General features: G+C 46.2%; 1 protein-coding gene across 4 annotated transcripts in view; it reads right to left on the minus strand.

The window, feature by feature from the left end:
* Positions 1–9,319, minus strand: part of PIGC (phosphatidylinositol glycan anchor biosynthesis class C) — a 142,063-nt gene extending 132,744 nt beyond the window's left edge. The window contains exon 1 of one of the 4 annotated variants that reach the window (XR_011284874.1): positions 9,119–9,205. The gene's annotated coding sequence lies outside the window, so the exon portion shown is untranslated. Of the gene's footprint in view, positions 1–9,118 lie in introns of all 4 variants that reach the window. The other 3 variants (XM_069641202.1, XM_069641204.1, XM_069641203.1) reach the window with 3 other exon arrangements.
* Between the last annotated feature and the right edge of the window lie 2,912 nt (positions 9,320–12,231).

Below are 12,231 nucleotides of genomic sequence, written 5' to 3' on the forward strand. Positions count from 1 at the left end.
GCCTATTTTGGACAAAGGTGCTGGTGCTAGTTCTACCAAGCTTGTTTCCAATACTTAGGATACGTTTCGAAATAGGTCTACAATCCATACAGTCACAAGTTTTATGGAAATCATTGGACTTGTACCGGAAAACAGTGGATGATGATTTTCCTGCTATCAATATTTTGAGGACACATCTACCTACCTCAAATAATTTTATGCTGAACAAATGGAAGACCATATGTACAGGATGGATTCATTAATTGGAGACATGATTTGATACACTGAACCAAAACCCACTGTACCAAAACCCACTTGTAGTAAAGAAAGAAATCCAAAATGAAGATTGGATACAGACTCAGAACCAGAAAAATCACTTCCATCAATTGCCCGGTTGAAGCCCGAAAATGGAATCAACTTCCTCCATACCTTTACCTTTTCCCCTCTGTAAAGCTACGTGATTTGTTCCTACGACTAAGGCTCAACTTACTCCCTACACGCGACGTTTTGGGCCAAATGAAACAACGGGGAGGCTTACCAAACACCTGTCGTTTCTGCCATAGCAATCAACAGGTTGAACCACTACACACCAGGTGATGATGAAATGTGAAGCCCCGACTGAAATAAAACACAAATCCACTGAGCATCTATCTCGAATCAGTACCGTGCTCACCTCTGACGAGCAACGGAATTCCACACTGTTGGGCAAAGAAAAAAAAAAAACTAATTGTTTGCAGAACTGCAGTTCTGGATTGAACTTTCGAAATGCAGGGGCTAGTACAGAACAGTCAGAGTTCTTTGATATTATTGCCTGGCTTGCATGCTTATCTATTGCCTCTCGCAATTTTTTCATGGATTTTTGCTCTTTTCCTTTCGTGAAGATTATCAAAATGAAAAGGTTTGTAAAAATTGAACTCAATAAATACATTTTTTTTAAAATAAATAAATAATGGAATGTTGGATGGGTACTGTAACTCGCAAGCTGGTGATCATCACAAACCCGGTAGGATAAACACTACATACAAACAATAACAATGTGATCGCGCATAAAAGTGCAAAATGACCCTAAAAAACAAGGCAAGATACCACATGCCAACAAAATGCTTCACAAACTGATTTTAAGAGTGATGCGTCACATCACATTTTTAATATATCAAGTGAGTTAATTTGTACCAATTAAAAATCATCCAATATATAAATAAATAGCATATGCCAGTAATGTGCAGAGTGCCTCTATATACCAGTAAAGGGCATAGTGCCTCTACATACCAGTAAGATGTATAATGCTTTGGCATGCAGATAAAGTGCATAGTGCCATTTAGAGACAATAACTTACAAAGATTTGAACCAAAGAAGTAAGTCCAATTAGCCGTCCAAACTAATGGGTACATTTAGTAGCCCAGATTAGATGGAATTTTAAATAAAGTACAGTAACTCGGAAGAGGGTAGGCAAACTCTGTGGGATAAACACTACATATACAGAATAACATTGTTAAAATTCACACATGAAAAAACAAAGTGACCCTAAAAAAACAAAAAAGCAGAATACCATATACTACATAGGCTTAGCGAATTGGTCAATAACAATAAAAATTATGAAATTGTCCGAAAGACAAATTCATTTCAAAATGGCTGAACGCACCAAAATACACCTTCAAAAACGAGTGCAAAGTAGACCTGACAAACACGCATAGTAGGTGGATATATCACAAACAGAAAGCCCCCTCATTGTACACTGAAGATCGTTATCAATCTCTGCAGGGAGCACTTTATATGAATCTTTCATGCCACATAGTGAGAAACCCAAAGTACTGAAGTGGCTATAAGAATACATGACTGCCTTCGCTCGTATTGAGGACAATAGGGATTTTGCAATTCAACCATGTATTCAATCTGGCCTCTATTCTGCGAAGAACAAGCTTGCTGTTAACTTTGCGAGGATGAGGTTTCACTTGAGCAAATCCAATCCATTTTAACAGGGATCTATCTTGATTGTGAAATTCTGCAAAATGCATAGCCACTGGGTTTTTCTCGTCTTTTGACTGAATGGCTTGTAGATGTTCAAGGTACGTATTTTGAATTTTCTTTTGGTGCTTCCAACATATCATTTCTCACAGGGGGCAGATCATTTCATACATCACAAAGTCTGAGTTGCACTCAATCGATGAATTGGATGTATCCAGTTGATACCAATGACCTTGCAGTGACTGCTCTTAACCTGTGGACAAATACTACATGAACCACAAGGAAAGAAAACGTTCTGCTGCTGGAGCCAATTGAGCTGTTTCATGGTCTCAAAATGACTGCGCGTAACCAGATCACAATACTTTTACCAGGTCTATAGGTAATTTAGGCTCTGGAATCGAGTGCTGCTTTCAAATCTTTATCTTTGAACTGTATATGCCAATAATTGTATGGATCTCCTTAGCTTGTAGACTAAGATGTAATAAGTCTAATAGTACCGAACTTCATAACAGCATCATGGCCTAACTGTACTTGATCACATGTGGAGGTCCTGCTAACGTGTTCAAATAAAATACACATTACAAAAAAGGGGGAAGTAATGCCTCTTCCGATAATGTACCTTGCTTAACCAGAGGAATGCAACCTGATTGAGCAGGGCAACAATGCAACAGGAACACTTCGCATTCTTCTGGTAACATCACCCACACTGTCTTACATCACATGGCCTGACCTTGGAGGCCTGTATGTAAGCCAATGCTAGAAAAAGAGCGTTAAAGAACTAGCGGCCCCAAGTTCCAAAGTTCGAAAAACCCTTACACCTCGATCCTGCAGTAATCATCCCCTATATGATGTGCCTCAACACAGCAGACAGCCCGCTTGGCAGAACAGGCAACCCTTCTTAATGGCAGGTCGGCGACAAAAGTCAACCTCCATGTTCTAGGAAAGGGTCACTTCGTAGGACACCATTGAACGGGGAAATTAAAGCATGGGTGGGGAAAAAAGAAGCCTTCATACCGATTAGAAAATATCCAATCATAAACATGTTCCAACAACACTCACCACAGAGTTCCACAATTCTAGGAGTCAAGAGTCACGTGCTGCAATATGGGGTTCATAAATAAGTATGGGACAGCCGACAGTACACCTCAGTTTACTGGGTTTGCCAGGAATGAAATATGGTATCCAAGCACCCCAGCTTTCATCCCCTCATGCTCACAACGAGCAGTGACACTGATGATTGCTGCCTTCCCAAGTCAAGATTTGTTTATTGGTCACTTAACTGCCCCATTTATGGTTACTGCAGATCATCCACCAAAAACGATGCCACACGACACAACTGCAGGTCCCAGAGCGATCTGCTTATTAAGAAGGGGCAATTAATATGGGGAAATAAATTGTCCTGTAGTGTATACACCATCACCAGGATGCCTGGAGTAGCAACATATAAAATTGATAATTTGCCTTACATAGCTTTACATGATGTAAAAATGTATGTTATGTCAACAAACCGAATACTGTGCAGTACCAACTCCCACATCACATATTCTCTTATCTGAGCCCAGGTGTAGCGAGATTCTCTGACCAGGGCTTGTAGCCACCATGCCATCCACAGTGCCTACTTTAACCTCGGGACTGCCGGGTGAACTTTTTCCCCCTCATCCAGCAAGGGCCCCAGGGGGGTCACACACCCGCTTGCCCAGCAGTGCAGGTTTATCAAGGAAAGTAAGTAATTTAAAGGTGTCTCAAAGCCCAGCAGCGACTACATAATCAAGAAGTGAATCATTGCAGCATGCAGCTCAGCTACACAGTACAATCAAACTGCAAGGCAGGATCATTTTGAACTGTGTGATACATGGGTTGTTTTTACCTGCTGAGGAAGGGACGGGCACAAAAAGACAATTAAAAGGGTGTATGTAATGGAGGATGGACCATCAAAAGTACTGGGACGAGACAGGAAAATGCAGAAATGACCTGCTTTGTTCAAAGCAAGTCACTCCGCCCAATAGGAAGCAGCCACAGGGATTTTGTAATGGAAACTGGTCTATTATAGCGCATCGCTGCAATTTTGATACTCAATCCTGTTGTGTCAAAGTGGCGGAAAACCCAGGGGTGCGTTGGGTTGGATCCTGCGAATGCTACAGTCAAACATGTAGAAAAGAGCCATCCAGCCAGTATAAAAGAACAGGGTGTAGCAAGAAAAGGTGGTAACTAAAAGGATAGATGTAAGCTCTATTTCCTGTAACACGTTCATAAATCACAAACCTTCTTCATTCGGAGTTGCAAACAGCCACGGGAAAAACATCGAAGCAGTTGGCACTTAGGACAACAGGGGATAAAGATATTCTAGTCCGCAAAAGCACCTACCTCTTCATCAAAACATACCAGACCTTGATAATAAAAATTAAAAAATGCGTTACAGTACTTCAAATGTTTAGATGAGCTTTATACAAGATAAATCACAAAACCATCTCGAACCTTATTCGCATGAAAACGTTTTGGAAAATTGAGCTAGAGAAACTCTTTCAGTGGAAAAAAAACCTCAAAACGGTGGCAACAGGTTTCGTTAACGAATCGCCGTACTCCGCCCCCAAACCAGGGAACTGGATTGGTTAAAACATTAACACTGTTCGGAGCAGAAAATAGAGCAGTCACCGAGACGTTACATGCGCACACCCTGTCACTTGTAATTATGTATCAAGGGATGATGGCACAAACAGGCAGCCCTTACGCATGCACGTTTTCACTTAAGATACACATTTAAAGTGCTGAAACTGCCTATTGCAGCCCTTTTAACAGTGCGTTACCTACACGTGAGGTGAGCATGGTGGTCTTACTTTCAAAACCATTCAAGAAAATGGGAGCCAAATATTAAAACCAATGTACTCAAACTGGTGGTGCATAAACACACTGTGAAATCGAAAACATTCACACAAGAAGAAAAAGGGCAATTTACGTTTACATTCTACATGTTTAAATTTGTAAATACAATGAAAACCCACACCAGAAGTAAGGTTTGTTCGATCTAGTTTTTGCTATAAACACGCACCCCCACCCCAAGCCTCCGTTTCGTTACTTTCCTCGTCAGTAAAAAGAACGCCCATCACGAGCAAAGTTACACCGTGAAGAGCAAATATGTATAAACTATTCAATAAACAAAGAAACAAAGTGGAAAGTCAATGTGGACTTATCTCCAAAAATCCACGTCTTGCCAAAGAGAACAAGTTAAACTTGTATACACATTGCAGCCGTGGAAAGTGGAGTCAAATATTCCAGAGGGAATGTCAAAAAAGCTGCCACAACCATATTAAACTACATTAATATATCCTATTGCGAAAGTTAAAAAGTATAATGTGTAAACCATCGACCAAGCAAATAGTTTCAGATCAGATATTCAAAATTCAGATCAGATATTCAAAATTCTTTTTCCACTAAAACTTCTATACCACAATACTTAGATTATTGATTTTCGACATCCCTTATCCTTCTGCACAGTAGTCTTCGTGTAGGCTTGGAAAACTACCCTTTTTAGTTTGGGCTGTTAGGTGGCACTGCAAGAGCTAAATATAAAGTCGAAACTATTGGCATGTGAAGTAAATATATAGGGAGGATGGGAAATGAGGGACACTGCCTTCTGGCTCTGTTCATACTGATGTCAGCCATCCTTCAGGAGTTTTGCCACTCAGTCGATTCCCATCAGGGGAATGGGAAGCCAGGACATCAAAAATATCACAGATGGCATGTTATCAGTGTTTAAGCGCCACTTTATCTTCTCCTCTGTGCAGAGGCGTGGGCAGGGCCAGAGTAGAAAAGGCCCACCAAAAATGTGTAAATGCCCACTCAGCAGCGCAGTGTGGTCATTTACAGATGTTAATGTCACTGTGGTGGGCCCAACTACATTAGCTTACGGCCCCACTTGTTGGACAATCCAATCATGGCTACGCCATGCTAAGCATTCACAACCACGCTATTTGCCCCACTGCTCCACAGCCCTGGGATCATTTAAAACGATTACATAAAGCCACTTACCAGTTTGGTGCTGGTCAGAAGTACCCATCTGTCTATGAATTTAACTCCACTTGACATGAACCCTCACCCACTAGGCCACTCATTATTTCTCAAACCACATTTCATGTTAGCAAGCGATCTGATGCACTGCCTTCTGCTGTAGGTTGCAGCACAGTCTCTTAAGAATTCACCAGACTGCTGATAGCAAGGGAAATTAACCAGCCCATCCTTCTAGGAATGCAAGAGAACCCATCACAGGGTATTCAACATCTACTACTGAATCAGTACTTGTGAGTGCTGGAAATGGACAAACTGTACTCGGAGGGCCTGGGGAGTGGGGGGTGTTTACACTTCCTGTGAAGTGGAAGTGGCCAGGGTATTGAGGGTGAGGCATGCATCCCCAGCCCAGGCAGTGGCTGACCTACTCAAGGGACTGAACTGAATCAAGAGCAGCTTGGGCACCTGCAGGAGGGACCGAGTCACAATGCTGGAAATTGACAAAAATGTCTCCTCCTCAACTCCCTTGTGTGGGGAGTGGATTGGGGCCAGATTGTCAGTGGGGTGGGTGGAAACCGGTGCCAGAGCTGAGTGATGTGCATGCCCTAAATATAGGATGCTGGCTGCTTTGCATAAAAATAAAGTGCATTTTCGGAAACTAAGAATGACACCACGTGTCTACACAGACCAGCGCTATAGCAAGACAGTTTTTGCCGGAGCACAGCTCCGTCTTGTTCCGGCCCAATTCCTCCCGTGCCAGGTCATGGAGTGACAATTGAGTGTCCCTCAGCATGCTCCCAGGTGATATTTGCATTCAGTATGCATACTGTAAATCAATATCTCTGGGGTTTGTAAATGAATCCCCCTCACCTAGTATATAAACAATGCAATTGGTGAGCAAACCAAATCACATGAAGAAAGGAAGTGGGACAGACAGCACCAATTTGGTTTCCTGGCGATTTGCATAAAAGCAAATGGCATTTTCGGAAAACAAAAGAATTACCACAGAATTATATATTTGAAATACATATGCAACAGTGATTCAAGCATAAAAGCTTTTGGAACAAGTAATCAACAGTGGGGTGTCTGCTCATTTCATTTGTGACAACACTAGTCCACACAGCAACATGTCTGGAAATCCCTAGCCGTATATACTCATTAGGGCAGTCTAAATTTACGGATGTGAGGCTTGGTCTGTCCTGCTTGAGCGTAAAACTTTCATTGCCCTAAAAGTTTTGCAGAACTTGTAAAGCAAATCACCCAGTACTCATTGCTTACCACAAGTCTCCTGAAGCGCACCACAAGACCGTTACACTGGAGAAATCACTGGGGCTGCTTAGGAGTGACAGAAGGAGCCCCGGCAGCACCCCCTCACACAGCATGGGAGAATTTGACCTGTATAGAGTGGAAAACAATTTTTCCTAGAGTCCGACGATACACGCTCTAATCATCACTTCAAAAACTGCACTAACACACATACACAAACACTTCGCACCAACTATAATCACAAAACATCAAACCATACCCAAGCCCCCTACCGGGTGAACATTAATCCAAATGCTCTAACCATTTGCACACTTCACATGTTGCCTTCGACCATTAACTTTCCATCTAGTACCTATTGATCCAACAATATCAACGCTGTCCAACAACCAACCTCACAATTTCTTTACCCCTGCTCATCATCTCACACAATACCTTCAGGTCTGGTCACAATACCTATAAACAGATCTGCAGTCTTGATCTATTGCCTTTTAGTCCAAACACTAATGACAACTCCCCTACCAAACGGAAATTACCTGATAGCCTCCAAACAAACCTACATTGCCCCACGATGACCAACAAGCTATAACCTAAATACCTTTTGTCTAGAATCCCATAAGGGCCAACAAAAAATCCCACATCAAAGAGGCTGAAAAACAAAAACAGGAAGACTTACAAATTACAGTACCATTTGAACATCATTCTCAAATGGCTCTAAGCGTACAAGGAGGAATACAACTCCAGAATCCATCTTCACTATGTGGAACAACCAAGTTGGGCAGTAGGCTCACCCCAAAGTCTCACTACATGGGGTTGTGCAGAAAAGATTCAACCAAACGTCAGTTGTTGGGGGTGCAAGACCACAGTCTTACTACACTGTAGGTCCGTGATCAGACACCGGACTCAAAATGCATCTACACCAGGAGCATGGGGGCACAGCCATCAGAGTATAAATACCCTGAGGGTACCAGACTCCAGAACCTCAACGCACTAGAAGATGGGCTATGCGGAAAGGGGGAGGGGGTCACACGTTCCTCACCAGAGCAGCAGGCAGAGGAGCAGCACAGCGCCGGGGGGGGGGGGGGGGGGGGGGGGGGGGCGCTCCTCTTCTCTGGAGCCAATGGGGGCGCTGCATCCTGAGGCCTGGGAGAGTTGGCCCTGCCGAGATTTTGTGTCTTGTAGAATATGGAATGAAGAAAGAATAGAATTAGAATAGGTATGAAGGAAAGAGAGTGAGGAACAGGCGGTTAATATGGAACAATAAAGGAGCATAAATGTGTAACTGGTCTGTCCGCATTATTCAAGATATTTATATGAAGAGATATAACATTGGCGACGAGGATTGGATACTAATCCATGCGTGTGAAGAGACTAGGAAGAGAGGACTGGTCGGAAAAGAAAGGAACAGGAGAATCTGGAACAGTGCAAAAAGATAGGAGGTCACAACAAGAAAACTGAAGAAAAAAAAACAAGAGAATAAAGAATCAAAAGGAGACCCCGGACTGATAACTAAAGTAAAAAAAAATGAACCGAAGCAAATAGAGAGCAACTGCAGCCCGGATGCGAGTGTGAGTGGAAGTGACAGAAAGACATAAACAGAGATACAAAGATATAATCGGTAAGAAGCGCTGCGTAGCATACTGTGTGATTGGCGACAAGATGAAAAGTGATATTGCTTTGGACACACAAAGTTTAGATGTTAAAGTACATTAGCAACGACAAATGCTGCGTGGAAAGGGCATTGCAGACAGTATGGTGATTAGATGTGTGACGCGGCAGACATCGCATATGTGTAACATTGAAAGGATAACATGCAGCCATAAAGTAATGCGAATAAGACGGAAATAAGGACATTAATCAAGAAGAAAAAACAAGCATTTTTTTAAATGGCGTAACTAAACAGACTTACCTAAAGGGTAGCGACTAGTTCCCATCCGAGAAAAGGACCATAGCAACGGCCCGCCCCCTCGTCGTCACGTGACCTCTGATGTCATCCGTGTGCTTTCCGGAGCAGAGAAGTGGTTCCGGAGCACGTTCAGTGAGGGGCTGGGGCTGAGCGGGAATTTTGAACGCTGTGGCTGCAGCCGTGCATGTGCAACCGGACCCTGCCAGCCTATGGCTTGCAGCGTTTGGGGTGGGCATTTCAACACCCCGAACGTTTCTAGGAGGCCCTGGAGCGTCCTGAGAGGCAAGGCTCTGGCTGCCAGATTGCAGACACAGCAGCAACCCGTGTGCTCTTGGCTGGCTGTAAATACAATTGTGATACCGTGAACGTTCCTGCAAGACACCCGATTTAGACGGAGGAGCAGAATATTACATTTACTTTAAAAATCATGATCAGCTATTCAACATGAAAGGTATGGAGGGCTAAGAAAAGCAACAGGGAGACAGTGTATGGTTGTGTTTAACTGATCAACAGGGGCTAATAGAGTGATCAGAGCTGGCCTTAGGGGTGCGAGCCGGGCGACCGCCTGGGGCGCCGGGCGACCGCCTGGGGCGCCACGCACCCCAGGGCGCCATAAGCCCCCACCACGCCAGCTCGAGGGAGTCTTTCAAGGGCTCCCCCGAGCTGGCGTTGTGGGAGAAGGCGCGGCAGGCAGCATTTTGCTGTTGAAAGTGCCCGCCACCGCGGGTGCCTTTAACAGCAAAAAGGCACCATTGTCCCCCCACCACGCCAACTCGGGGGAGTCTTTCAAAGGCTCCTCCGAGCCGGCATGGTTGCAGAAGGCGTGGCAGGCGCCTCATTGTCATTGAATGAACCTGCGGCGGCGGGCTCATTCAATGACAACGGGGTGCTAATGCGCCCTCTTCACACCATTGCCTCCTCGCCGGAGCGAGGCGGTTAAAGGAAAAAAAAAGAAAAGAAAAAAAAGTGGCCCCGCGCCCTGCTAACCAGGGGCGCGCAAAGGGAGAGGGGGGCACCAATTCGCCCAGGGCGCTGCTGCCCTTAAGGCCGGCCCTGAGAGTGATTTAATGTTTTATGAGGGTGTGATTATTAGGATGCATGGTTTTAGAGGGGTGGGCTTGGGCTATCTGCGTGTGATTCGGGATGGCACACAGGCATCTGTTGCAAGGGGGAAGGGGCATCTTGCTATTTGGAAGAAGGATCAGGCATTATGGTATTGGACTAGAGGGAGGGATTGGGCATCTTGCTGGGGTCTGAATGGTTGGATAGGGGCATGCTGGTGTAGGTCTGGTGGGATGGGGCACTTTTGTGTGGCTCTGGAGAAAGGGGGCACATTGGTGTGGGTCTGGAGGGATGGATAGGACATAGTGGTGTGGGTCTGGGTGAGGGATAGGGGCAGTGGTGTGGGTTGGGGTACATTGATGTGGGTCTGGGGAGGGATGGAGCACATGGGTGTGTTTCTGGAAGGAGAGATGGGGCACAGTGGGTCTGGAGGGTGGCATGGGTCATCTAGGTGTGGGTTCGGAAGTGGAACGAGGCATCTTGGTGTGGCTCTGGAGGGAGGTGGTGGGGCACATTGGTGTGGATCTGGGTGGAGGGATGGTGCACATGGGTGTGTTTCTGGAGGGAGAGATGGGGCACAGTGTGTCTGGAGGGTGGCATGGGTCATCTAGGTGTGGTTTGGGAAGTGGGACGGAGCATTTTGGTGTGGCTCTGGAGGGAGGTGGTGGGGGCACATTGGTGTGGCTCTGGAAGGAGGTGGTGGGGCACATTGGTGTGGATCTTTGCGGAGGGATGGTGCACATGAGTGTGTTTCTGGAGGGAGAGATAGGGCACAATGGGTCTGGTGGGTAGCATGGGTCATCTAGGTGTGGGTTAGGAAGGTGGACGGGGCATCTTGGTATGGCTCGGGAGGGAGGTGGTGGGGGCACATTGGTGTGGATCTGGGTGGAGGGATGGTGCACATGGGTGTGTTTCTGAAAGGAGAGATGGGGCACAGTGTGTCTGGAGGCTGGCATGGGTCATCTAGGTATGGGTTGGGAAGTGGGACGGGGTTTTTTGGTGTGGCTCTGGAGGGAGGTGATGGGGGCACATTAGTGTGGGTCTGGAGGGAAGGATTGGGGCTCATTGGTCGGAGGACGGATAGGGGCATCTTTGATCATGGTATGGGTCTTGAGGAAGGGATTCGGCATCTTGGAGTCTGGATCGGAGGGGGCATTGTTGATCTGGAATGGAAGGACAGGGTATATGATGGAGGCATGTCAGGGAATGGTGGAGCATGTGGGTCAGGGCTGGAGGGAAGGAAGGGGGCATCTGGGTGTGAATGGAGGGATGGGGTATGTTTGTCTAGAGAGAAGGATGTTGGTTTATTGGAGTGGTGGGAGCATGTGTGTGTCAAAGGGATGGGGTAATCGGGTGTGGGTATAGAGAGAGGACGAATGGCGCCATCTGAGTGTGGAGGTAGAGATGAAGCATATGGGTGTGGCTCTGAGGGGTGGAGCATCTTGTCCTAGGTATGGAAGGACGGATGTTGGTGTCTTTGTGTGGGTTCGGATGGAGGGATGGTGGCATGTAGGTCAGGAGGGAGGTGGCATTTGAATCTGGAACGTGTTTGGAAGGAGAAATGGGGCATTTGAGTGTGAATGGTTTCTGCTTGTGGGTGGGGGCATGAAGGATCATTAACAGCGGAGCAGCGGGAGGGAGAGCCGTGGGCCCGACCTCGGTTGCATCCCAGGCGTGCACACCCACAGCCCGGGGCACCTCTCGCAGAGCGTTCCGGTGCGCGTGGTCAACCAGCCCCCTCTCCTCACTGAGCCTGCATCTGTGCTGGCCGGGGGCGCACACTCCTCTCTCTGACCTGCCAGCGGCTGGGCATTGGTGGGCACACCCCGGTCAGCAGGAAAGCCTCGAGTGGGGGCAGCCGACCGGGGACGTGACCGGGGACGTGACAGAGCCCCCCCCCCTAAAGGCCCACGACCCTGTGAGCTGGAAGGGTGTTCCCGGTGAAACTGAGCAACCAATTTCGGGGTATGGACATCAGAAGAGAGGATAGTATATATAACAAAAAAAAGGGTGTAAGCACCGTACAATATACCACAGAGGTGACAAACGCCAGG

Source organism: Ambystoma mexicanum, chromosome 1q, assembly GCF_040938575.1.
Source record: "Ambystoma mexicanum isolate Mex_15411 chromosome 1q, UKY_AmexF1_1, whole genome shotgun sequence".
Classification (NCBI taxonomy): domain Eukaryota; kingdom Metazoa; phylum Chordata; class Amphibia; order Caudata; family Ambystomatidae; genus Ambystoma; species Ambystoma mexicanum.